Source organism: Heliangelus exortis, chromosome 2 (genome assembly GCF_036169615.1).
Source record: "Heliangelus exortis chromosome 2, bHelExo1.hap1, whole genome shotgun sequence".
Classification (NCBI taxonomy): Eukaryota; Metazoa; Chordata; class Aves; order Apodiformes; family Trochilidae; genus Heliangelus; species Heliangelus exortis.
The window spans coordinates 62,574,649-62,600,918 of record NC_092423.1 but is presented as its reverse complement, the minus strand read 5'-3'; the positions used below and the strand labels follow the sequence as shown (position 1 = coordinate 62,600,918).

General features: G+C 40.5%; 1 long non-coding RNA gene across 3 annotated transcripts in view; it reads right to left on the bottom strand.

The window, feature by feature from the left end:
* Positions 1-26,270, bottom strand: part of LOC139792682 (uncharacterized) — a 40,660-nt gene that overhangs the window by 2,780 nt on the left and 11,610 nt on the right. For 2 of the 3 annotated variants that reach the window (XR_011724349.1, XR_011724347.1), the window contains 5 exons: positions 20,791-20,884; positions 19,470-19,639; positions 18,631-18,716; positions 9,158-9,284; positions 748-907 (listed from right to left, as the gene is read on the bottom strand). This is a non-coding gene — a long non-coding RNA (uncharacterized lncRNA). Of the gene's footprint in view, positions 1-747; positions 908-9,157; positions 9,285-18,630; positions 18,717-19,469; positions 19,640-20,790; positions 20,885-22,467; positions 24,188-26,270 lie in introns of all 3 variants that reach the window. The other variant, XR_011724348.1, reaches the window with a different exon arrangement.

Sequence of the window (26,270 nt, the reverse complement as noted above, 5' to 3'; positions counted from 1 at the left end):
ACTCTCACTGACTTCCCCCCCCAAAAAAAAATAAAGTGTATGGAATTACAAAGGTTTTTGTCCAACAAAACATCTGGGATCTCATCTCCTAGTGTAGGCATTTAGCTCCTCTGTAGAGTCCCAGCTTCACACCAACGTCAGAAGTTTCTCATTGAAAACTAATGGTTTAAAAGCTTTACTGGATTTGGCCTAGCAGTCCTGTTGGTTTTTTGTCCCATAACTATATTTTCCAATAAGTTCTAATTTAAATGATTTTTTTTAACTTCATGATAATCATGAGCTTACATTTAAATGCAGCATGTAGTTTGCAAGAAGGAAGAACAAAGTATCTCCCTGTAATGGCTACCTGGGGGCTACAAGAACAACCTAGAAGTATTCAGATCATGTAAAAACACAAAGCTGCAAAAGATTTATTTTCTTAAAGTAAAATAAATGGGATGAAGCTGAGGGAAAAAAAAAAAAGTCAGATGGGTCAGGAGGAATATTCTGTCACTTCATTTAACTGCAAAATAACCTCCTGAAGGAAGCAGCTGGAAGCATCATTAGCCCCAGTCACTTAAAGCAAGACAAGGCAAAGTAATAAATAGAGAAATGATCTTTGTGGCCACAGAGCACTACACTAAGCAGTTAATAAAACACCCTTGTATTGGTATTTCAGCTGAACTTCTGGAACTGGTGTAGTGTATATTTCACCCCTGCCACATATGTGCATTTTATGCACATTTGGATAAGAGAAGGCTGGGTTACCTGGAGCAAGAGCAGTAGGATGTGAAAATGCAAGTCTTGCTTCATGCAGAACCACTGAGAAAACATGAAGTATTGCCCTGTCACTTAGCCAATTCAAGAGCCAGGGGCCTCTTTCAGGTGTTGCAAAGTCCACTTTCCTCAGATGTGCCCATCATGTTTGCTGGAAAAGACAGATTCAGAGGATGTCAAGCAGAGACACTGACATTTAGATAAGATAATGCTTCTGGACTGTCACTTGAAAAGCATTTCCTACCAACATTGCTCAAGAGCCCTGCTTAGTAACTGAAGAGCTGAGGTTTCTGAAGGTAACTGAAGAGATGAGGTTTCCACTGTTTATTCAATGAAACTTTTTAACCCAATACATTCCTGGTACAGAATTGGTTCTAATACCAATCTCCAATTCTCCTTTGCCCAGATTTACTGCTCAACCCTCAATTAAATTTCTTTATGTGACACAGCTGATGGATTAAAATTGTTATGTAATACGAGTAATTGAAACAATTGATGCAAAGTGGGTAAAGGTCACCATGTTATCCCATTCATGACTCTCATCTCCTGATGCACTGCAGTGTTTTCAGACCCCTCCCAGAATGACCATAGGAAAGAATTACCAGAAAGATTTTATGAGAGCATATCTCTGGCTGCCACCTCAGCAGCATCTAAGATGCAGAGGCATCTCAACATCTACTCCCTTCTATCAGGTGACAAAGACATATGAGACAGATAGCAGGCAATTAAAATTCAAACAGTTTATTAGTGGGAATAGTGGTTCAGCTACATAGATCACTTTAGAAAGGAAGTTATTTTTCAAGGGAACAGCAATACTGTAGAGTTAAGCAAACTATAAACTCTGGGGTTACTTTTAGAAGATGGATTGCTGAAATCAGTGTTTTTCAGCATTAACCTTTTCCTTCTGGAAAGGTCAGTTCATGCTTCTGTTTCCCTGAACATGGGAGCTTAAGTGCTAGAATTAATGCATCTTAGGAGTAATCACCCCAGGAGAGGGCCTGTCAAAAATATAACAGCATAAAGCATGGGGATTTGTGTGTTTTTCCAGTCTGCCACATGCAGGTTTTACAGCAACTAGTATAATGCCCTTTTGGAAATGCCTCAGTGATAACACCCTGTATTCGTTCTACATTTAGGTTACCACTTCTCAACAACTAATATGGGGGCAAACAGACTTTGGTTTTTTTTAGCTACAGAAATAAGCAGAGATATTATAGTACTGCAGAGCAGCTCGCACAGTATCTCCCCACCTTACTCGTACAGCATCATCCTAGGTTTCTGGAGAGAAAGTGATGGCAGATTGGAAGGTGTTATTCCAAGATTTTTTCTGAAGTTTAGAAAGCCAGTTTTAACTTTAAGTAAAGATTTCTTTACACAAATGGCCTGCCAGGGAGGGAACATTTTTGTTTTCGCATCCAGTGATGGTCTTATTTTATGTCATTAGCTTATTGCTCCTATTAACAGCACCAAAATTCAGCAAACATCCCCCAGGTTTGTCAGTAGTGATGTATGTACAAATTGTGGTCTATGGATACTATGATTTTGCACACATAATAAGCTATACTATTAAAATGTAGCCTTAGATGATGATGCTTGAAAACTACTGACCCTAGCACCAAATACTCCATTGGATGATGTAAAGAGCCTTTTGGAGAACTCTTCACTGGTAAAGTCTAATTTTATCTTACAGGCATAGGAGAGACTGAAATGATTTGTTGTTAGTTTCCAAGCTTCCAACTATCCTATGCCATTTGACTGTTATGTTCAGAAAACAAAGTAGCACAAGTTAGAACAGTGTGGAGTGTACAGGCTGCCAAACACGATACCTTCACTGTGCCATCCTCCCCTTTGCTGAGGTAAATGATTTCACTCTGTTCCCTCCAATATCCTAGATCAGTCGATGAGATTTCTTGATACTGAATGTCTTTTTTTGACTCATTTAAAAGACTAAATCTTTTGAGTTAAAAGATGGAATTCGCTGGATGGTCAGACTCAAAGACCTGCGGTCAACAGCTTGATGTCCAAGTGGAGATCAGTGATGAGTGGTGTTAGCAGGGATTAGTCTTGGGATCCTTGTTGGAGACATGAGCAGTGCAATTCAGTGTACTCTCAGCAAGTCTGCTGATGACACCAAGATCTGCTGTGCAGCGAAAATGCTTCGGGATGCCACCTATAAGGACCTGGACAGGCTTGAAAGGTATCGGATCACAGAATTTTCAGGGTTGAAAGGGACCTTTAAGACCATCTAGTTCCAACCCCCCCTGCCATGGGCAGGGACACCCAGTGGATCAGGTTGCTCAGAGCCCTGTCCAGCCTGGCCTTAAAAGCTTCCAGGAGTGAGGCTTCCACCACCTCTCTGGGCAACCTGTTCCAGTATTTCACAACCCTCATGGTGAAGAACTTCTTCCTAACATCTAATCTAAATCTACCCACCTCTAGTTTGAAACCATTCCCTTTAGTCCTATCACTACCTGACACCCTAAGAAGTCCCTCACCAGCTTTCTTGTAGGCCCCTTCAGATACTGGAAGGCTACAATAAGGTCTCCTCAGAGCCTTCTCCTCTCCAGACAGAATAACCCCACCTCTCAGTCTGTCTTCATAGCAGAGGTGCTCCAGCCCTCTGATCATCCTCATGGCCCTCCTCTGGACATGCTCCAGCACATCCACGCCTTTCTTGTAATAGGGGCTCCAGAACTGGATGCAGTACTCCAGGTGGGGTCTTATGAGGGGAAGAATCACTTCCCTGGACCTGCTGGCCACACTTCTCTTGATGCACCCAAGGATTCAGTTAGCTTTCTGGGCTGCAAGTGTAGACTCATGGTTCATGTTGAACTTTCTATCCACCTATTCCTCAGGGAAAAGGACTTAGCTGGGGCCATGCAAACCACATGAAGTTTAACAAGTCCAAGTACTAGGTCCTGAACATGAGATTGGGACAATCCCAAGCACAAACACAGGCTGGTGAATGGATTGAGAACAACCCTGAAGAGAAGGACTTCGGGGTGTTGGTTGATGAGAAAGTCAATGTGAACCAGCAATAATGCACCTGCAGCTCCAAAAGCCAAGAGTATCCTAGGCTGCATCAAAAGAAGCATGGCCAGACAGTTGAGGGAGGTGATTCTCTTCTTCTGCTCTGCTCTTGTGTGACCTCATTTGGAGCACTGTGTCCAGTTCTGGAGCCTACAGCACAAAAAGGACATGGAACTGTTGGAGAGACTGCAGAGGAGGGCCACAAAGATGATCAGATGATCAAAGATGTCCCTGCCCATAGCAGGAAATTTGGAACGAGATGATATTTAAGGTTCCTTCCAACCCAAACCACTCTATGACTCCATGAAAAAGACCAAACAAACCTTTTAGCAAGCACATGCTACCTTTGATACTTGTGGGCTAGGGTAGCCTTTGAAAAGGCTAGGAACTGTAGAAATCAGTATACTTCTAATATACCATTTGTCTCCTAGGTTCTGTGGGGGTCCACATAAATCTCAGCTCTTTCTTGGTGTAGCAGAAGCCTGTAGGTGATAAAGAGAGAAAGGCATTCCCAACAACAGCAAGCCTACACTCTGAAGTTTCCGTTAGCTGCAGAAAAAAATTTGGAATCATTAGAGCTACTGGAAAAGTTAGAAGTAAAAGTGACAGGGACTGCTCATCAGGAAGAGTGAAAAATCTGATTTGCTCATATTTTTTCCCCCAGGGAAGACATAGAAAGCAGTCTGCACTCCATCCATGGCACCAAGACCAAAGAATCCCAGCACACAAGAAAAAGCTGCCCAGTGAATTGCAACTGCTTCTCTTGAGTGGTGACAACAAGAACATAAGCTGAATCTTCACTGGTATTTCAAATTACAACAGTGTATCCCTTGTGATATTCCTTGCTTAAGAAACTGCCTTCTTGCCAGAGGGAAGCCCAGCCAGAGGTAAACAAAAGTCCCAGTCATTCCAGAACAGGTTTAGGTTTAACTTAGGTATTGAAAATTTGAAAAAAGAAATCAGTTAACTAAGAGGGAAATTATATTCTTATTTGTTTTATACTAGCCTGCATTACCACCCAGGCAAATTCTTAAGCCAAGATATTTTGTCAGAATAAGCATTAAAATCCAGTCAAGGCTTTGTTTGAAACTCGGAGACAAAGCTGAAGCAGAGGAGTTATTTGGGGGAAACAGGAGAAATATTGTAAAAAGAACTCAAAATGAACCAGAGGGAAGAGAGCTGGCTGACCACGTGTGTTTAAAAATATGCCAACTGCACACAGGAAAAATTCTGTGTGAAAAAAAATCATACATTTAGTAGCTGGCAAAAGTTTAATAATTCTGAGTTCTCACTGGACAAGTAAACTAAATAATTCAAGGCACTTTCACAGCTACTGAACTGTATTTATGAGCCTAGATTGCTGATCTGACATATGGTTCAGGAAAATCTGCACCAGTCCATATCATTATCACCTTCAATTCTAACTCTCTTACAGTTACAGCAATTTAGGAATGTTCAGTGTGAAAATTAAATTCCTTACAAAAGAAGAGCTATTGAGATTCTGGCTTTACACTTGATTCTTTTCAGTCATTGCTGCCTTCATTTCTAGGTACCTCACATTACAGAACCACCAAAGGAATCCAGAGGCAACTGGAAATCCAATGTGCTGAGCACTGCACTAACAGCTAGATATAGACCCTGCCCCAAAGAGCAGGAGAAAAAGCAGCAAGATTCTAAACAGTAAAAAACCAGCCACAGTTCAAGGATGTGTTTCAGGGCTGGAATGTTGATAGATTATGTTTTATATCTACTGGGGCTGCATTCTCTTCAATTAACAAGGTTACAGTAAAATTAGTCTTATCATCTCCAGTTTGGGGGTAATGCACAGGAAAACCTTGGAGGGGGGTGGGGAAGCAGCAATGCAGGAGCTAACAAACAGCAAGCAAGTATTGGAAGATAAGCACAAAATACGAGGGATGTTTATCAAAGGCCTATAAATATAACCTAGAGAAAATAAAACTCAAGGGGCCATAGCTTCAATCTATAAATACCTTCAAAATATAAATATAAATGAAGGAAGGGAATTACTCAATCTCAGCAGATGTTGAGACGCAGAAGCAAGCTAACAAAGAAAAAGTTGAGACTAAGCTCAGAGTGTATTTCTGAATGCTAAACCCAGCTGGAGTCTGTCAGAGACTATCAAAGAGGGCATCATCCTGGTAATACTCAGAGGTGTATCAGGTGAGGCATCAGCAGGAAGAAATGCAGGCAGGGTGGAATCCTGCAAAGAGCAGAAAGACAAGCTGGCTGACCTTGCTCCCACATCTGTCTGGTGTCAGGCATGGCCTGAATGCATTCTCAACCCTTGGGAGAGGTGTTTACAACACTCAGACTCCTGCAATGCGACAATAATGTAGGAGCTGGAGAGCAAAGAATGAGAGTGGTGAAAAAACAGACACAAAGCAATACCTTTTTGAAATCAAAAGACAAACAAAATCCAAAATAACTTGGGGAGTTTATGGGAGTTTTTAGGTCAACTTCACCCCAGAGTATTCAGGCTTTTGTCTATCCTTTTGCTGTGAGGAAACTTTTCAAGTACTGACGTGGCCTGTAGTTGTTCTCACATGGAGATGCTGTCCTTGAAAACCTTGGTCCCTAGGATGCACAAATCAAAATTCAACATTGCACATGTGACTGGGAGTCTCCAAGGCTGCCTGCACATTATTTTTGAAGGTAGCTCATTTTGTGCACGTTACTCAGGGACAGGGGATTCTGGGGGTCCCAATGTAGCATTTGGTTGGGGGAAGAGCCTAAGTATTCTCTGTGTTTCTGTAAATCTTTCCTAGTGATGACAGTTACAGTATGGTCAGAAGAAAATTCAGGCTTTGGCTTTGGAAGGATAGTAAGATTGTTGTTAATGCAATACTTTACATTAGGAAATCACATAGTTGTACCGTGCCATAATATTTCAGCCTCAGTCAACTTTAATTTCTTTTTCAGATGCACAGCTAAAAATGTCTGTTATCATATAAGCAAAAAAATGGCCACATTAGTAGTACTATTGGATCAGAAGTTTGTTTCATTTCTTAGTGGTTTTTTACATGTATATTAGCAAATGCAACATTGCATGAAGAACTTTCACATTTTACTGTTAGACTACTGAATCCTGACTAGTAACATTACTTTAAATGTGTTACTGACACTTTTCTTGCAGTGCAAGACACCAGGTTTGACAGAGAACAATACAGCGGTTGCTTTCAGTCCTGACAATTGCCAAGCACTATGGCTTCCAGCATCTTCAATGATGTCCCGAAGACCAAGTCTCTTTTAAAGGTTTGGATCCTTTAGAGCCCAATTACCTATAAGCAGCACAGAAGAAGGAATAATTCTCCCAGTTAAGCCTCCCACAGAGACTGTTTTCTGGGCAAATGTACAGATGAATAGGCTTTGAATGCTAATGTAACACTGTGTGTACTCTTCCTAAGCTAATCAGCTCACAGAGTACAGACAAGCAACTTCTATTATCAATTCCATTCCACCACACAATCCATCCTAAAATGCTTTTCCAATAGCTAATTTAGAGACCTCCCGTTGGCTCAGTTAAGGCTGTGGAAGGTTTGTAAATGACCTGTGTTATTCAAGAGGAATTTGCTCTCCCTCAGAGTCTCTCTTTCTTTTTCTTGCCTAAAGTGTTATGATCTAGTGGAAATAGTTGCCCAAGAGTGAGAAGCAAAGCATGTTAATACCTATTGACAAAATAATTTTCTCAAGAGGTTTCACATACAACAGACTAGAAAACTCACTTGCAGACTGAAATAAGTGTATTTGATTTATGAAGAAAAAAAAAGACAGTTGAGTGTCTTTTACCATTAGAAGTTAAAGACAATTTTGGTTTTGGCTCCTACTGTGGAAGGAGATACTGTATACGTGACCAAAGCTAGCAATGATAACCTTCAAAGATAAAACCTCTGTTGGGAATTCTGCCAACCCGAACTGCAGACAGCATCACTAAGCTACTCCACACCTTCTATCTATGGCTGTTTGGTTAAACTATTCCTTTCCATTTTGCAGAGTTTGACAAGAATCGGCACTTGCTCAAAGTAGTGAAGCGTTAGTACTAGATGCAATCAAAAAACAAGTCCAGACAGTTTAGTTTTATTCCTTATTTCATAATACAAAATGTTTCCTTGAAATGATCCACAGGGCAGCATTTAGCAGATGACACCTTGGCTGAAATCAGCAAGTGTGAGATCCACTAATCAGAGTTTCTCAGCTACTTCATCCTGTGATTTCTGGACCCCTGAAGTGAAATGGATGACTTCTAGGGAGTCTTTCTAAGTAGGATTAGAATAAGCAGGTTCAGATTTGCTGTCTACAGATTAAAAGGGAATGTCAAACTACATAGTAGCTTTAAGTTCCTTCTCTCCCCGGATCTTGTGGTTCATTCAGAGAAATAGAAGGTGTTTGCTTAAAGGTAGATCAGTCTGTATATAAGATCCTAAGGATGAGACATATATCTGAGGTATCTCCTTTCTATAAATAAACCACATGCCATACTTAGATGTAGCCAAGTGACATCATTTTTAGTAATGAGTCTATCACAGTGAAGAATAAAGAAAGGATGCAGACTTTACTGCCCAAAGTAATGGCTAATTACTCCTTTTTCTTTCCAAAAGTGCTAGTTTTATCAGTATTGACCTTAGCCCTTTATAGACTTCTCTCACTTAAGTAACTTCAGGGTTGGTTTTGGCACAGAATGAAGTAAAACAGGACATTGGGATTTGCTTTCAGAATAGAGAAATGCTATCTTAACCATAGTAATTAGCATTCTAGTACCCTCTTTATTTTCAAACTATTAGTTTGCTTAATAAAAAGGGTAGAGGGAGAAGGTTTATTTCACATCAAAGGATACATTTCAGATCAACTCTACAAGTTACATTTCTCCACTTACAGTAGCGTTCCCTGTGGTCCCTGCGTTCCACATGTTAACACTGCCAGAAATATTCAATATTTATTGCTTGCTGCAGTCCTTAATTTGTACCTGCTATCTTCAGAGACTTGAGTTGGCTATCTGTCTCAAAGGATAGTTTTTTAACATGAGCTGATATGTGAGCACTGTTGCAGATGCAGGATGCATCTGCTGCAGGATACAGGTGCAGATGAGTATAACAATTGCATAGGTCCTACCAGTTATGTCTATACAGTAGTTTATGTTTGCTGTCTAATGCCAGAATGCAATGGAACTTCACCTATACATGACAAACTCCTTCCTTGTTTGGCTTTTCACACTTGCTCTTCAATGGCAGTGTGGGCAACCAACCTTCAATACCAAAGGGAAAAAAAAGTATACTCATAGTCTGAGAACTATCATAAAACGTAGAGTTTTCATTTTAATTTCTACAGGGCATTCTGCAAGCAAACAGGATCTCACCTCTCTTGCTTTAAGCCAAGTAGAAGCCATTTGTTTCTCAGCAGGACACATCCTGAGATGAGTGTAGCACTATTAAATATATACAGCTTGGGGTCTTGCAGTTTGAGCAAAGTGAGCTTGCACCTGCCTTCAAAAGACACGAGAAATCCACTCTCTTTATCCGTGGGCAGAACCATTGTATCCTTGGTTTTTTGATTATCAGAAAAAGCTACGTATGCTACTTTTTCTCAGAGCATTAAGAGAAGGAAAAACAAATAATGGTAACTTGCTTTAAAAGAATAGTATGTATTTCAAGACTTTTATTATGCTGTGCTATTTCCCATTTTACTTTCACAGATAGCATTCTCTCTCAATCTATACTCCAAGCTTATGTCAGTCTTTGAACATGAACTTATTGCTCTTTCTTCTTAAAATGCACAGCAATAGGGGACAGCAAATACAGGTGTATAACCTTTGCTGAGAAACGTGCAATTTGCTGTGCAGTCTTAACAAGCAAGAGGGATTTCCTCAAATGCCTGACAGCACTGGATTTTACAAAACACTTGTATACCCTCGAACCATGGAGGACTCTCAATCTGCACTTTTGACCTGAAGGCTATTAAGGAACATTTAAAGGCAATATGAAGGTGTAGGAGACAGGGCTCCATGGATTGACATTAAAGGGAAGAAGGAGGACATATTTCATGTAGTTCACGTAAGTAGTTCCAAGTATAACTTCGAAGAGTATCACCTTTTTTATCATCTACTTACTTAGAAGTAAAAATAAAAAAACAAAACTTCTTTTGATTTTGTATGAAAGACAATACATCTATCATATCTTTCTCACGCAGTACAAACCAGCTTCCCAGTGACACTGCAGTAACTTATTTATGCATTTTCCATTAAAATAGAATTAAAATGTCATATTTAACTTCTTGTAGGTAAAGGTGCATGAGCTACTTGAAAATCGGGGACGTCTATTGGTGGCAGTAGAAAGTTCTAAAAATCCATCTGCATTTAAGAGGTCCTCTTTCTGCTACAGATAATGCTGAGACCTTGTCTGGTGACTCTCTACTGTCCTTGTGTTCTGGCATTACTCTCCAGACATTTTATTCTCTACAGAGGGCACTGCAAGCAATGGCAAAGAATGGGTTCTTTGAAAAAAGATGTTTGTCAGAGTCAAATGCAGAGAATGTTCTGTCTGGATTACAATCATACTGACATTTTTAAAGTCAGAAAATCCTCATATACTTCCTGCAGCCCTTCATTTTCTGCTCTGTAATAGCAGTGTCTTTTGGCAGCATAGGGGCTCCACCTGTGGCCTGGGATTAGTGTGGTCAGGAAGGCATCCAAACAGAGGAGACTGCTGTGTACAACTGGTTCCAGATCTAGTGTAGGTCTGGCAGGATTCTTTGAGAAACAGCTGTACTGGTCTGGATACCTACCCAACAACAGCAAAGTTGTATCAGAGCTCTACAACACAGAAAAAAAATCTTTTTTAAAACAAAGGAAAAAATCTATTTGAGTAAATCTGAGTGCTTCAGGCACTTGCCTTAAGTTGACTGAAAGCAACAGTTACATACAGTCCCCCAGCACAGTAAGTCAGTGGAACCAAAGGCAACCAGTACAGCATGGCCAACCAAAGGAGACACACAGCTGGATCAAGGAAGAACTAACTGGTTAGTTACTGATATGGTAACCAATATCAGCTTTGGCAGCTGCATCCATGAAATAGTGAATTCAAGATCCTATGAGGTGTGAGTCAGGACATGAAGAGAGTACTCAGCCAACTTCTGATGAGAAGTTTTCAGTTCATTCAGTGGACTTTAAGTGGTCTGTCACAGAAAAGAAGCTCTAAAGAATCTCTGGGAAGTGAGCAGGTCTTCACAGACAACATCTAAGGCAAGAACAATCCACCCTGATATTCAGGAATACAAGTAGAGGCTTCATGAGACTCTCATGGCTAAGGAAGGAATTTGAGATGAAGCTTCAATGTGAAAAAGCAGTAGACAAAAGGTGGAAGCAGGGACAGACTATAAAGAACTAATATAGCTATATTTTCTGGGCATGCAGTGACACTAGGAAAGCTAATGCTTACCTAAAGTTGACACATGTAAGGAGTATCGAGGTCAAAAAGAGCCCAAAAAGTCCCTTGTTTTCCCAAGGACTAACAGGGAAACTGAGGGACCATCATTACATAGGGTATGTGACAGCAGGCACAGATATGACTGAACTAATCAATGTCTTCTTTTGCCTTGGTCCCAAAACCAAAATTTTCCAGACTTCTCTATTTAGAAAAAAGGGTTCAAGGATAAGAATTACCATCAGAAGATGAGGATTACTTGAAAGAACTTGACTCATAAAATACCATAGTACCTGGAAAGCTACAATAATGAGTGATTAGGAGACTGGCTAAAATCCTAGTAGTGCCACTCTCAATCATCTTTGAAAGTAATAGGAAACAGGGGAGAGCTCAAATGGCAGAAGAAAGGCAAATAATGCATGTCTTCAGAAGAGAACAAAAGAAGGCTCTCGAGAACAGCCAGCCAGTCAACTTCTCTTTGCTCTGCAGGAAAATCAGTAAACAAGTCCTCTTGAAAGAAGTTTCTGGGTGCATTGAGGAGAACAAAGTGATTAGGATCAGTCTGGATTGAACCAAATTAAGTCATGTCTGACTGCTTTCTGTGCTGCAATGACTGCATCTGACTAGAAAAATGGGAGAGAAATGGCTGACATTTACAGCAAATTTAGCAAGGCTTTTGACACTGTCTCCTACAGTATTCTTGCATACAAATTAGGATGTTATGGTTTGAATGTCTGAACAACTAGATGGGTAAATAATTGGTTAGATGATTAGCCACAGAGTATAGTGGTTAATGGGACTTACATTACCCAGAGGCTGGTGGCAAGTATGGTGCTGCAAGGGTCAGTCCTGGGGCCTGTCCTGTTTGACATCTTTATACATGACCTAAACAAGTCACGATGACAAGTTTGCAGGATACACAAAACTCGGCAGGGGAGGGGAGGAAGATGTTTCTGCTTTAAGCTGGAGAGCCCTGCTTGAGGGCAGAGCTGTCACATATATATATATACATAACTGCAGGAATTAACAGTCAGACAACAGCCTTATGAAATTCAAAAGGTACAAATCCAAAGACCTTCCCCTGGGAAGGGAGAGACCCAGCCTCATGGCAGCGCAGGATCTGACTGGCCAGGAAGCAGCTCTGTTGAGAAGAACGTGGGGGTTGTGATGAGCACTGAGCTGAACATGACCTAGCTGAGTGCTTCCTAGCAAGGAAGGCCAAAAGCATCCTGGGCTATAATGAAAAGGAGCACATCCAGTAGACTGACATGCTCAGTAGGTTGAGTAGATTGAGTGGCCACTACTCAGTACTATGATCACATCTAGATACTGTGTCCAGTTTTAGACTCCTTAATACAGGAAAGACATGGATAAAGCTGGAGCAAATTCAGCAGAAAGATAAAAAGATCCTTGGAGGCTGGAACTCTTGTCCTGTGAGAAGAGACTGGAAGAACTTCTCAGCCTGGAAAAGGTATGAGGTCAGGCAGGAACATAACAGCAGCCTGCCAGTACCTATGAAGGGGTTACTGAGAAGACACAGACAGGTTTTTCACAGTGGTAAAGGGTGGGAGGACAAGAGACAATGGGTATAAATTGAAAGAAGAGAGGTTCAGACTGGATATAAGCAAAAGCTTTTTACCTCATGACAGTCAAGCAGGAGAATGCATTGCTCACAAAGGCTGTGTTAACTTGCTAACCCCCTAAGCAACCTGGTCTGATACCATTGCTGGCCCCGCTTTGATCAGGAGATTGGACTAGGGACCTCCTGTATAACCCTATATTGCCTGAACATGACACCCAGTCTAGCCTCTGCAGCATCATGAATCCTGAAGACTGTTATGACTGCTTTCTGTTGCCCTTTTAGATAAGAACAGTTTGACAGGACTTGCATGCAAATGAAAGGAAGAAGCCATATCTCACTGCTGGATGCCATTCTATGCCCATCCTATGCCCTTATCCAGCTAGTGCCCCTGACACCCAGCTTACTATATGTGAAAGAAAATGTGCAGTTGTGCAATCTAAACGAAACAGCAAACAGCTGCTCTAGCTGCAAGAAAGGCAAAATAAATAATATGCAGCTTTTTATTGCAGTGGTAGTAATACTTTTATTTTCACTTTCAAGTTGCTAATATCAGGAAAATTTATTCTAGATTGTAGGAATATGCAAATATCTATGTAAATAAAATTCCTGGCAGTTGGCTGGTAAAGCCCTCTGGGTAAATAAGTTTGGCTGTTTTGATATTAACCCCTCATGGTTATGTCTTTCTCCTGAACTATCAAGCTAGAAGATTACCTTTCTCTGTATGTTTCCATGGGTGGGACAAAGCCTAGCAATGGAGCTATATTTACAAGCAGTAGAATATGTAAATTATATGCACTGCAATTAAACAAATGTCCATTCTTCTGAGTGATGTCTGCTCAGGAATGCCCTGCTGGCTTTAGAAAAGGATGGTGGCTCATAGGTTCCTGAATGAAACAACAAAAGGACTGTGTGAGTGGTAAGGTTAGCTAGAGGAACAAATGCAAAAAAATCATGCAGTGACATAAATTAGGACTTTGAATTAACTTAACGGTTTATGTAACATTTGCTGTGCATGAATCCATTGCCTTGGCTGTTTAATATTGCATGTACGATTTGGCAGATCCAGTTCAATTTTACAGTGAAGTAAGGACACAACAGATGACAGCTCTCCATGAAGAAAAAAAAGTGATAGCTGTATTCACATATTGCAGATGTAGTGAAATAGATCTGGGGTTTAGCTATTATTTATTTATCTGCATGTAGGATTATTCTGTCTGTTTTGTAGATTTTGGGTTGTGGCTTTTCTCATGTTTTGTTTTGTACATAGATTACTGTTTCCTAGGTAAGAACCTAATATTTATAATATATAGAGTGGATCACTTCATGTTTTGGAGTACAGTGCCAAATTGCTTCCTGTAACACAGCAATAGTAAGAAGGAGCAATTTGAGACGCTGATACTGTACAAATCAAAACAGAAAAACATATAACCTTGCAGATAAAAGGGTATGCAAAAATACAGGTGTGTTTTGTCTGTATAATTTTAATTCTCTGCATTCATTCTGACAGTTTTTAAACATTTGAACTGAGGAACCTGAAGATGCCAAATCACCCTGCACATAAATCTGTGGTTAAAAAAGAGCTTTGCCAGAGTGCACTTCAGAGCTTACGTACCACCCTGCAGATATGGGATACAGGCATGTACTGGCTCCTTTGAGCATAGCTTGCCATCAGTGAGAGCAGGGTTACTTAAACACACTGTTCTGAAGAAATAAACAGTATTCATTTTCTTTTCAAGTGCCAGAGCAACAAGCAGCCACTCATATTAGTGCTGAAGGAAGAAGTCTAAGGTTTAATTACCAGGAAGATTGTCTGTATAACAGCAGGTAGTCAGAGGAGCAGTATCTAGTTTACACAAAAAATATCCTTGCATTTTTTATTGCAAGAGTGTCTTGGCTGCATAGTGATATAAATGCCCAGTATAGAAGCAAGAAAGGCCAGGAAGGGCATAGGTGAACATTTTATAGAAATGTATGTTTTGAAATGCATGGAGTACCTCACTGGGAGGGGGAGCATATATCAGCTTTCCCCTTAATTTGTGGCACTTTTGTTACTGAAATACATGTCTCACTTCTGTATTGTTTTTTTAACCACGAGGCATTTCCACAGGTGAGGAAAACAACTAAGTTTCACCTTTACCCATCTTATTCCAGGCTACAAATAGGCTCATCTTGTTGTGAACACCCTTTCCCCTCCTCCCACCCCTACTTGTTTATGCAACCATAACAATATTTTCCAATAGCATTAGCAAGTGGCTGGGATAAAATTCACCACGATCTAACTTAGCACAACCTTTTATGTGAAAGCATTTGTGGAGAGCCTTCTGGCTGGAGTTTACTACAAGCTGCCTGATCAAGTGGAGCATGTAGGTGAAGGTTTCTTACTCCAGCTCAAGGAGACATCACCATCACAGGTTCTCATCCTGCTGGGGGATTTTAACCACTTCAACATCTCTTGGAAAAGTAGCATGGCAAGCTGTGGGCAATCCAGGAGACTCCTGGAGTGCCTGCCTAGGTGACAACTTCTTAAGACCCAAGGAGATGCGTTATTGGACTTGATGGTCACAAATGCAAGTGAACTCATCAGGGATATCAAAGTTGAAGGCAGCCTGGGCTGCAGTGATCATGCACTAGTGCATGTCTCTTACCCTTACAGGGTAAGAGACAGATGAGAAGCATAGTCAGAACTCTCATTTTTAGGAAATCATAATTCCAGCTCTTCAAGGAGTTAGAAAACAGGACCCCATGGCATATGGCCCACAGGGTCAAGGGAGTAGAACAGAGCTGGCAGAGCTTTAAGGATACTTTCCATAGGGTGCAAGAGATCTCAATCCCCTGGGGTAGGAAATTGGGCAGCAGAAGAAAGAAAATATCATGGCTGAGTTGAGACCTGGTGGTCAAACTAAAAGGCAAGATGGACCTAGATGGGCAGTGGAAGAGGGGACAAGTATCCTGGGAAGAGTATGGGGATGTTGCCCCATTGTGCAGGGGTCAGGTCAGGAAGGCCAAGGCAGAGCTCGAACTGAACTTGGAAAGAGATGTAAAGAAAGCCAGGAAGGGCTTCTACAGGTGTGTATATGAGAAAAGGAAGGTTAAAGAAAGCAACCCCCCTCTGATGAGCCACAGTTGTGAGCTGGCAAAAACAGACAAGGAGAAGGCTGAGATTCTCAACAACTTCTTTGCCTCAGCCTTCACTGGCATCCCCTCTCCTCATGGCTTTCATGTTGATGGCCCACAAGATGGAGACCAGTGAGATAAAGTCCCCTCCACTGTATGTGAAGACAAGGTTCATGACCATTTGAGGAGCCTGAAGATATACAAGTCCATGGGACCTGACATAATGCATCCCAGAGTCCTGAGGGAATTGGATGTAGCTGCCAAGCTACTCTCCTTGATATTCATAGCTGTCAGGTAAAGTCCCTGGTGAAAGCAAACTTCATGCCCATTTTTAAGAAGGATAGAAAGGAGGACCCTGGAAACTACGAACCTGTCAGCCTCACCTCTGTGTCTGGGAAGATCATGGAACAGATCCTCCTAGAAGACATGCTAAGGCACATGGAGGACAGGGAGGTGACTCAAGACAGCCAGCACGGCTTTACTAGGAGGAAATCCTGCCTTACCTACCTAGTGCCTTTCTATTACGGAGTGACTACAGCAGCCAACAAAGGAAAAGAACTGGACTTTTGCAAGTCGGACTTTGACACAGTCCCACACAATACTGTACTCACCAAGCTGGAGAGATACAGATTTGATGGGTGGACTGTTCAGTGGATAAGGAATTGGCGCGTGTGAAGGGTCACACCCAGAGGGTAGTAGTCAACAGCTCCAAGTCCAGCTGGAGACCAGTGACAAGCGGTGTCCCTCAGGGGTCTGTACTGGGACACGTTTAATATTTTTATCAACAATATAGGTAGTAGCATAGAATGCACCATCAGCAAGATTGCAGATGACACCAAGCTGAGTGGTGCTGTCAATAAGCCAGAGGGACAGGATGTCATCCAGAAGGACCTGGACAAATTGGAGAGGTGGGCCCAGGTGAACTTCGTGAGGTTCAACAAGACCCAAGAGCAATGTCCTACAGCTGGGTCAGAACAATCTGCACTATCAGTACAGGCTTGGGGATGAGGTTTTAGAAAGCAGCCCTGCAGAAAAGGACTTGTGCAGAAAAGGGCTGGTGGTTGAAAAGCTGGATATGAGCCAACAGTGTGCACTTGCAGCCCAGAAGGCCAATTGCATCCTGGGCTGCACCAAAAGAAGCATGGCCAGCAGATCCAGAGAGGGGGTTCTGCCACTCTATTCCTCTCTGATAAGACCTCACCTGGAGTATTGCATACTGGAGCCCTCAGTACAGGAAGGACATGGATCTGATGGAGTGGGTGACCTTTAGAGGTCCCTTCCAACCCAAATTATTCTGTAATTCTATGGTTTGCTATTACAGACCCTAAGAATGGCACCCCTAGGTACCATATGCTATTGCAGATCTGTGTTAGACATTATGAATTCCAAAATAGTTACCTCCTCTGGAACAAATCATTAAGCTGGGTATCCTGACTTAATTAGTCTTAAATGTCACCAGTGATTCACTTAATTTTAATAAACTCATCTGTTTTCATGTCACTTCTGTAATTTATGCCATAAAAAGCCAGTCATGTTGTTCCAATGACTCAGGAGCACATCTAGTAACTATCTGAAAACCTTTCAATGCTACCTTCTCAAAGGTTTCATGCCACTCTAATAGGAGCAAACAGTGTCTGTAAAGGTAAAGCCTTTTCACAGAAAAGCCACACACGTATCTTTGTGGGTACTAAAAAATTCAGAGACACATCATAAAAACAGAGCACAAGAGCACTGAAGGAGGAACTGATGAGACTTCTGCTACAGAGCTCTGAAAGCAAGCTGAGTAAGAAGAAGAAAGCATAAGAAAATGTTTTATTTCAAAATGGTTTAAGTCTCAAAATTTGCCTGGTAGCTAAGCAGGCTCACTGTCTTCCCTAATTCTTTTGGAAAGAAGGGCCAAAGCTGTGGGTCAGAGACAAAGAATAGGCTTTCTTCAGCATATATACCCTACTCACTCTGACCCCAACAGCACCCTGGCTTGTAGCAGGAATAGTGTGGCCAGCAGGAGCAGGGAAGTGATCATGCGCCTGTACTCAGCACTGGTGAAACTGCACCCTTGAATACTGTGCTCAGTTCTGGGCCCTTCACTACAAGAAGGACATAGAGGTGCTGGAGCATGTCCAGAGAAGAGCAACCAAGGGTCTAGAGCACAATGCCAGTGAGGGCTGACAGAACTGGGATGGTTTAGTTTGGAGAAGAGGAAGCTGAGGCTAGACACTCTCTACAACTACCTGAAAGGATGTTGTAGGGAGGTGGGTGCTGGCCTCTCCTCCCAAGTAAATAATGATAGGACTAGAGGAAATGGCCTGGAGTTGCACCATGGGCATTTTAGACTTCATATTAGGAAGAATTGCTTTACTGAAAGAGTACTCAGGCACTGGAACAGGTTATCCAGGGAGTGGTGGAGTCACCATCCCTGGTGATAATAAAAAGTTTCGTAGATGTGGCATTTCAGGACCTGCTGTGATGGGCAAGGGAAGTGGTCACAGCACCAAGCCTGCCTGAGTTCAAGAGGTGTTTGGTTGAGGCTCTGAGGGACATGGTGTGATTCTTGGGGTGCCCTACACAGGGACAGGAGTTGGACTCGATGATCCTGATGGGTCATCAAGGTATCAAGTCATGGGACTTGATCCTTTCAAGTCGGCATATTCTATGATTCTATGATATGTCATGCATTCAGTCCACTGGCAATTTAAAAGTTGATATATGACTGACCAATATACTCCAAGAATGCTTCTATCTGCAGGAGGGTAGGAAAGAAGCCAAGAATCTCCCTTCTGCACATTGAACTGTTAACCATCCTAAAGGGAATTTAAACACTCTGTAGTGGAATTGCATGCAATAACCTTCAATGCACAACATTTAGATTGATGTGACAAAGCATCATTTTTATGAGAAGAATATGAAAATAAGTGAAAAAGTATTTTCTGAAGATATTCTTCTTTGATAGACAGGGGCCAGAACATGTATAAATAGCTACAGGTTACCTAAGTTTCATAAGGTTGGTACTTACTGCTACAGTCTAGAAACAGTTTGCTGGACAGGAAGCCTGTTTCAACCTACTTTAAAGCAGGGCTGGAAGTAAACAAGTATGCTAATGAAGAAATTACATATGCTACTCATTTACCAGCTCCCAAAGGATTCTTAATAGCAGAAGTTGATTACACAAGCCGCAGCAAGAAGTTCCTATAGCTGATTAAACACATTTGTGGGTACTGCACTCCTTTCTGTGCTAGAAGCAAACAGGACTGGCCAAAATTCATTGTAACACATCTCCTGATCAGACTAAATGCTCATACTGGTTGATAGTGTTTCTAATTAGAGTCTAAAAGATGCTACCTGACCTGATCTGTAATTAAAGAAAAAAAAGAAATCCCAAAACAATCAAATGAACATACAAATACCCTGAGTATATTTTGTTTGTTTGTTCTTTTTCCTCTACAAATGCTAAACAGATTTGTGTGCATGAGTTAGTCATGATCAGGTATTGCTGAAACTGTTTGCTTTCCATTTTGTTTGAATCAATTCCATTGAAAGCAGGTTTGTTTATTTACCTGGTGCTTGACAAATAGTCTCCAACACTTAATTATCAGGGATTCCAGCTTTTATCTCCTACTGGAAACTCCATTCTCCTAATTTTTGCTGTAAACAGGACAATGCAAGAGGTGGTTTTGCCTCCAGGCAATTTCAGCTGGGTCTGGTATCAGCCATGTTTTATTACAACCTATAAGACAGGGATCTCTTTGATTGTTCTTCCTAAGATGTATAGTTTCATTTTCTTTTTTTTTTTTTTTTTTTTTCCACTTTCACATACACGCACAGGGTACATTTAAAGGAATATATTGATCTTAATGACCTCTCAGAATTTATCCTGGGGCTAATCAGAGACTTGCTGTGTTTTACTGGCTAAATCTATCATGCTATTGAATAATTCACAGCCTGCCTTACAGGCTCCAGACTAGGTGATTTACCCCGTATTAATGTGATGCTTTTGCATTTTAATAGGCTTATGTTAATGTTTTCCAAAATGATAAATTTTACAGAATGTTTCTGAACTCTCCAGCAACAAGGAAGGATGGTATGAACCACATAATTTTAGCAAAGGACAGACAATAACATCAGATTTATGAGTGTCACTACAGCATCAGTTATAAGCTTGGGCCAGACTAAATCATTTTGTCAAGTCTTCTCTCTATTCTAATTGCACAAGTGGCTTTTCCCAACCTGTCTGGCAGGTTGGGAAATGAAAGTAGTCAGGCATAAGAGAAAAGGTAGGACATTCTGAAAGCAGAACTAAGTTTCCAAACCTGTTTGAGTGCAGAGGTTTTGTATTACTTTGAAAAAAGACCTAGAAGGGAACAGAAGGGATTTCATTGCTCTGAGGCTGGAATTTCAAAGAGCAGTGCTTGTGAGTGGGGTCATATTTTTCCATATGAAAGGGAGACAGGCTGTCGGCAGAGCTCGATGTGTTACACATATGTTGGGTGTTGAGAACTGTAAAACGCAGGCCAGGTGATATGAACACTTGACCCCCTTCCCTCTAACTGTACTGAACCTTTCTAACTCAGCTGCTCAACAGGTCACACGTATGCTTTTATTAGCCTCTCAAGAGAACAAATTCATAGCATTTATATCTTGAAATATGCTTATATGTTTGCTGTGAGAAGGGCACGAAGGTGAAGCTACAATGTCTCTTCAATATCTGCTTTAAGTACTTTACTGATAATGCTGTTCTTGTACAGAAACAGGATGGAAACAAAAGGGCAAATATTTCAGCCTGGACATTTTGGTATGTGGGAAGGTGGCAAATGAATTTAAGCTCTGCTAAATGCAACCTAATGCATGTGGGAGAGAGAGGGAAGCTGAAGCGCTTACCTGTCTGACACTGGTCAACTCAAACTTCTGAGAATGGTGCTTATTAATGGATTGCATTGAAGATTGTGGCTCTCCATCTTCATACAAGTAAAGGCTAGAGAAGGGAAAAAAAGAAAGGAATGGGAATAGGGAATGCACAAGAATACTGAAACATAACATAAGAGTGTGAGGCATTATCTGGATTACAGACTGAGGTACAATTTCCTATTGCCAGGGAAAAAAATTGCATTTACTGAATAAAAATTTATCTCCACAAGGGAAAAAAACACCCACTTTTTTTTTTTTTTTTTTCCTCACATGATTTTGTGTTTCAGAACTCTTCTGACAGGAAATAAAGGGCCACATTTAACAGAGTAAGCCATCTTGAATGCTCAGATGCTCACGTAGCAAACAGAAAATTAATTTTTAGCTTGTGTTTCCTGGCTTGTAGCAGAGAACTGTAGATGGGTGCAGAGGGAAGAACCTTTCTTGGGGTACAGCGCTCCGATGTCAAAGAGGTGTTCTCACCAAGGTGCACAAACAGTGCTGCGATTTTGCTGCCTTCAGATTCAGCTACCCTCGTTCGGAGCTTCTGCTCCAGACTCAGGTAGCCTCCTGCTCCAGACTCAGGTAACCTCCTCCTCTGGCTGCTCGAGAGTGAGCTGAGCGTGTGTTGGGAAGCTCACCTTTTATTGACCCCCCCAATCCTCCTCATGCGCAGCTGAGGCAAACCCTAATTGGGCGGGGGCGGAGGCTTCACACAGGTGGGCTTAACACAAGCTCACACCTCCCGCCTCGTAATTAGCACCTGAGTGCCTCAAACATGGGGCTGTGTACCCATGCTCAGGCCATTCCTCTACACATTCTGCTCCAGAGAACCAAGCCTTGGTTTCACATACTCCAACCCAGTTCCTCAAATGGTAAGGTATATAAGCCATATCCAGCACAATGAATATGCAATGCTTTACGGAACATCTGCTGGTTTTTAAATGGACTGTAAGCAATTATGGATGTCACCTGAGGTACAAGAAGCCCAGGTTTTCATTCAGTGTTAATTTAGCCAACCCTGGTAGCCCCAGCTTACTGGCTGTTCTAGGGTAGGGGATGCTTGTCTCCAGAAAAGTTTTTTGTGACAGGTGGAATGTTTTGTTAAGATACGTCAATGTTAGCAGCTGCAGCAAAAATGTCTGGACACTTCTAAAAGGATATTATAGAATTTTTTTTCACAAGATGTGCAATTTCAATGCGGAACCCATGGCTACAGTTCAAAAACCAATTATATAAAAAGGGATTGAATATTTAAAAGGATAACAATGCCATACGGAATTTAAATTATTGCTATTACTATAGAAGCTGAAAGAAACACTAAACTGCATGCTTGAGAGTTTAAACCAATCTTTGATACCAGGTATTAGAGGGAGATCTATTGCATATTATCCTATCACTGCCTGGTTTAGGGTTTCATCAATCTGCACTGGAGTATCTGGTGAGGTCAGACAGGAAACTGATGTATGAAGCCATTTTTATATTTCTATACTTCCATGCAGCATGTGCAAAATTTAACAGCAAGCTGTGCACCCTCAGAACTTCAGAGAATTGTCATGCATGTGAGTGATTGAGAATGTTGTTACATACAAGACTGAGATTAAATGTCTAAATTTGAAAACACTGGCCATAATATACTCCTGTAATATACACCTATCACTGTAATCAAGTGTCCATTCAGGTTTGATGCCACGCTGAATCATAGAAAAAAAATTAGTCTCAACAGAGGTGCTATTCCATCTCTCAAGCTCTGAGAGGGATCTATGTTCGAAATTCCAGATGCATGTAGTCTAACCAGCTCCCTAAAACTTCCAAAACAAGCAACTTCATAACAAACTTAGGCAGTCCATTTTCAATGTTTCATAACTTCAGTGCTGGAAAGTTTTATCCAATGTCCAGCTTACATCTATCTGTAAATCAGGCCTATCAGTTATATTCACAAAAGATATTCAGAGCAGATGATTCTCTTCCTTTGTGCACCAGCCTTTAGGTCTTGCCTGGTCTGGTCTGGTCTGGTCTGGTCTCCTCTTCTCATCCCTCTTCTCTCCTATCTTCTTTCAACATTTCTCCATGGCTGTGTTTTCAAACTTCCCATTTCTCTGTCTGTTATTCACTGGACTGACTTCAACTGATCCATCTTTCATGAAAAATCATGCTCAAATTTAACAGGGTACTCCAGCTTGGACCTAACAAATATCTAGTAGATCAGAGATGTTGTTGTGGCTTCCAAGGCAGGCTCCTGTCTTACCCTGTACTCCAGCATCTTACTTTTTTGCAGCTGTTGCCTTATGTTCAGCATGACATCTGCTAGATCTGCCAGGTCCTTTTCTGCAGAGCTGTTATGAACCACCAGAACTATTCTGTGCTTATGTAGCTGATTCTACATGTGTAACAGTAAAATCTTTCCTCGCCCTTACTCAGCTGCACCACACTTTTTCAAGTCACTCTGTGGACTGTCAAGATTTTCCCAAATTCTCAACTTTACTCCAATTTCATAGCAGTACCTCTTAGAGCTGTGTTATCTGCAGATCAAATAAATCCTGTTTCTATCCTGTTGTGCAGTCCCACAACAACATCATCAATATGGACAGCTCACAAGTGCTAGGACAGATTTTTTTCATTCTTCTGCTCATTAAGTACTTGTTCTTTACAGTTAACAATCTTAAAAAATAAAGCAGTCATCTAACCCTAAAATCAAGTTGAGTTAATATCAGGAGTGGGTAACATATTTTTGTTTCAGCACTAGTCAATTTAAACATCAGTCATACAAGAACAGATTTACAGTTGAAATGAGTTGCCTTCTCAGAATAAATGAAGCAGGAAGCCTACTATTTTCTCACTCAATCTTTTGCATATAGTATATGTATTGTAATATAACCTATGTATTTCAAGGTCTGCAGAATTTAAATGCATCAAATTTCTTGCAAAAGGAGCCTTAAAACTTTCTCTCAAGACACTGATTATTCTGTAGCATGAGTCATTTGGGAGTGTATTAGATAATAACAGCCTGCAGTGGGTAGTAATATTTGTGGAAAAAAAATTATTCCATGGTCCAAAGTCTTTTTTATCGTTTCTAATATCAAACTTAATGGAACTAACTCTTCTCCTTGTCGTAAATACAGTTTTATGATATTATCTAACAAATATCTTTGACTTTTGACAAAATTTCATCTATTTCCCTGCACTTAGATAGGAAATTACAGCAGAACCAGCTACTTCCCTGAAAGATTAAACATTTCTAGAGCGCAGCCAGTGTATATAATTTCTATAATCTTGTCACTCACAAATCCTCTCCACCGTGCACCAAGCTTCATAGAGAGTGTTGTATGTTTCAGATAGAGTTTTGCATATTAGTAGAACAGCAATCATGTTTCTGGAGTTAAAAAACAACAAAACAACAACAACAAAAAACAAACAGAAAAATGGGAATTCAAGAATATAAGCAATAAATGCTCTGACTGGATCTTGTGTTCTTCCCTGATCAGAACACGAGCACGAACTTCTGTATATATTTTGAAATTCTCTTCAAGGTTATAGTATATTTGGTGTCTCTATATTATGGGAAATTCTTAATACTCATCTGTCTTGCAATACTTCTCAAATAGTTTTTTCTGTACTTCATGACTTAAATGAGAGATGCTGCATAAGTGGAAAGCATGATGATGACAATTATTTTTTTCAAAATCTCAACAGTGATGACTTATTACTGCTCTTCACTCAGTTTCTTAGCCAAAGCGTTTGATAGTCTCATTCAATCATCTACATGGTAAAAATTCCTTATTAATAAAAATTCTCTGGTTATATTCTCTCCCTTCAAACAAAGATGATTTTCACTGTGGTCTTCAATACATATCTGAAATATAACCAAACAGATGTCAAGAATTAGTAAAAAGCATCTTAAGAAGCTACTTAAATTATAAGTGGCTTTGTGTAGTTTAAAAATTTGCATCTTTTCCATTCTGAGTGGCAACAGAGTGGAGTTTTATTCTTGTTGCATGGATATAATGTAACCAATCCATTTTTCAGAGGGCTCTCCAAAGGAAAAATGACAAAGGAATTAATTAAAAGCTTTATGGAAGACAATGCCTAAAATAGGATCACCAGTTATTGCTCCACATTATGAGTTCCACATTATGAGAACCAGAATAGACCTTATCCTAAACCAGTACAGAGCAGAAGGCCTTTAGCTCTAGTACCCTTGAATAATTATGATGGTCATGTATGTATATTCTGTCTTACACAGAGGAGTTGAAGCCAATGCCTGGCATTTTTAAGTGCTACCTCAAAGCAAAAAATCAATGATAATATATTTTAATACTCTCTAAGTTGTCACTTCAGGGCAGGGATTGTTTTTGTGCTTATACAACGTCTAGTAAAACAGGGCCACAATTTAATTAAAAGGTCAAAGAGCTTTTAAAAATTGAAATAACAAAACCTAACAGCTATAGTAATGTACTTCACAGACCCAGCCTGCAAAGCCCAAAGAACCTGGTTAGAATGACTGAGCCAGTACAGAGCAGATGATAATTAACTTCTTATATACGCCAATGTCACATTAGGATTTAGAGCAAATCTTCTCGCTGCAGCTTTAGCTCAGTATTTCTTTATCTGTTCATCATGGACAGAAAGAATGGGTAATTCTTTTTCTTTCTGAAGAAGCTTTTTTTGTTCTTGAAGATTGTGCATTCTACTCTGCTCAGTCTTCTGCTTTTTACTTTCAGTAATATGAATTCACTCAGCTTTCAGCTTTTCTTTGAAGGTCATGTATTGTGGACTTCTCATTCTCATTGCTACCCACCAATATATATCCAAAGTGCTCTTTTTTTCCTTTTCTTTTTTTTTTTTTTTTTTTTTTTTTTTTTTTTTTTTTTTTTTGAAGTGCAATGCTATCTTCTTGACCTAGCAGGAATATTGCAGCATACTGTTAAGGACATAAGATTTCCAGAGAGCTGATAAAATATATTGTGTTAAAAAGTTGAGCAGCAATTAAAAAAACAGAGCAATGATAGTAATGACTAGAGCACTGTTTGTTAATGTTGACTCAATAATAAGTGCATTCTCATATAAGAACTGGCAGGTAAACATACTGTCTATACTATGAACAGTTTGAAACCTCCTAGGGGCAGTGGAGGTAAGAAACCAAAACTCCTATCCCAAAGGCAGACTCCAGTTTAATTGGGAATTCTCATCTCTTCAATGCTGCCATCAGTTCAGTACCCAGCACAATGTATGAGCCTTCCTCTCCTACTCCTAATGCTAACAGCCAATTGCAACAGCCTAAGTAGTTCAGAAAAAAAGTCTCTGCTGTTTCCTAAGGTTAACCCACTTGGAATCTGTGTGTAATGGAACAAGAGTACACACTGAAGGCTTCCTAGCAATATTTCAGTTAATAACAGAAGGAATAAGTGTTATTTCCCAGAGAAGAAAATGTGAAATGAGTTTAATGAAATAAAATT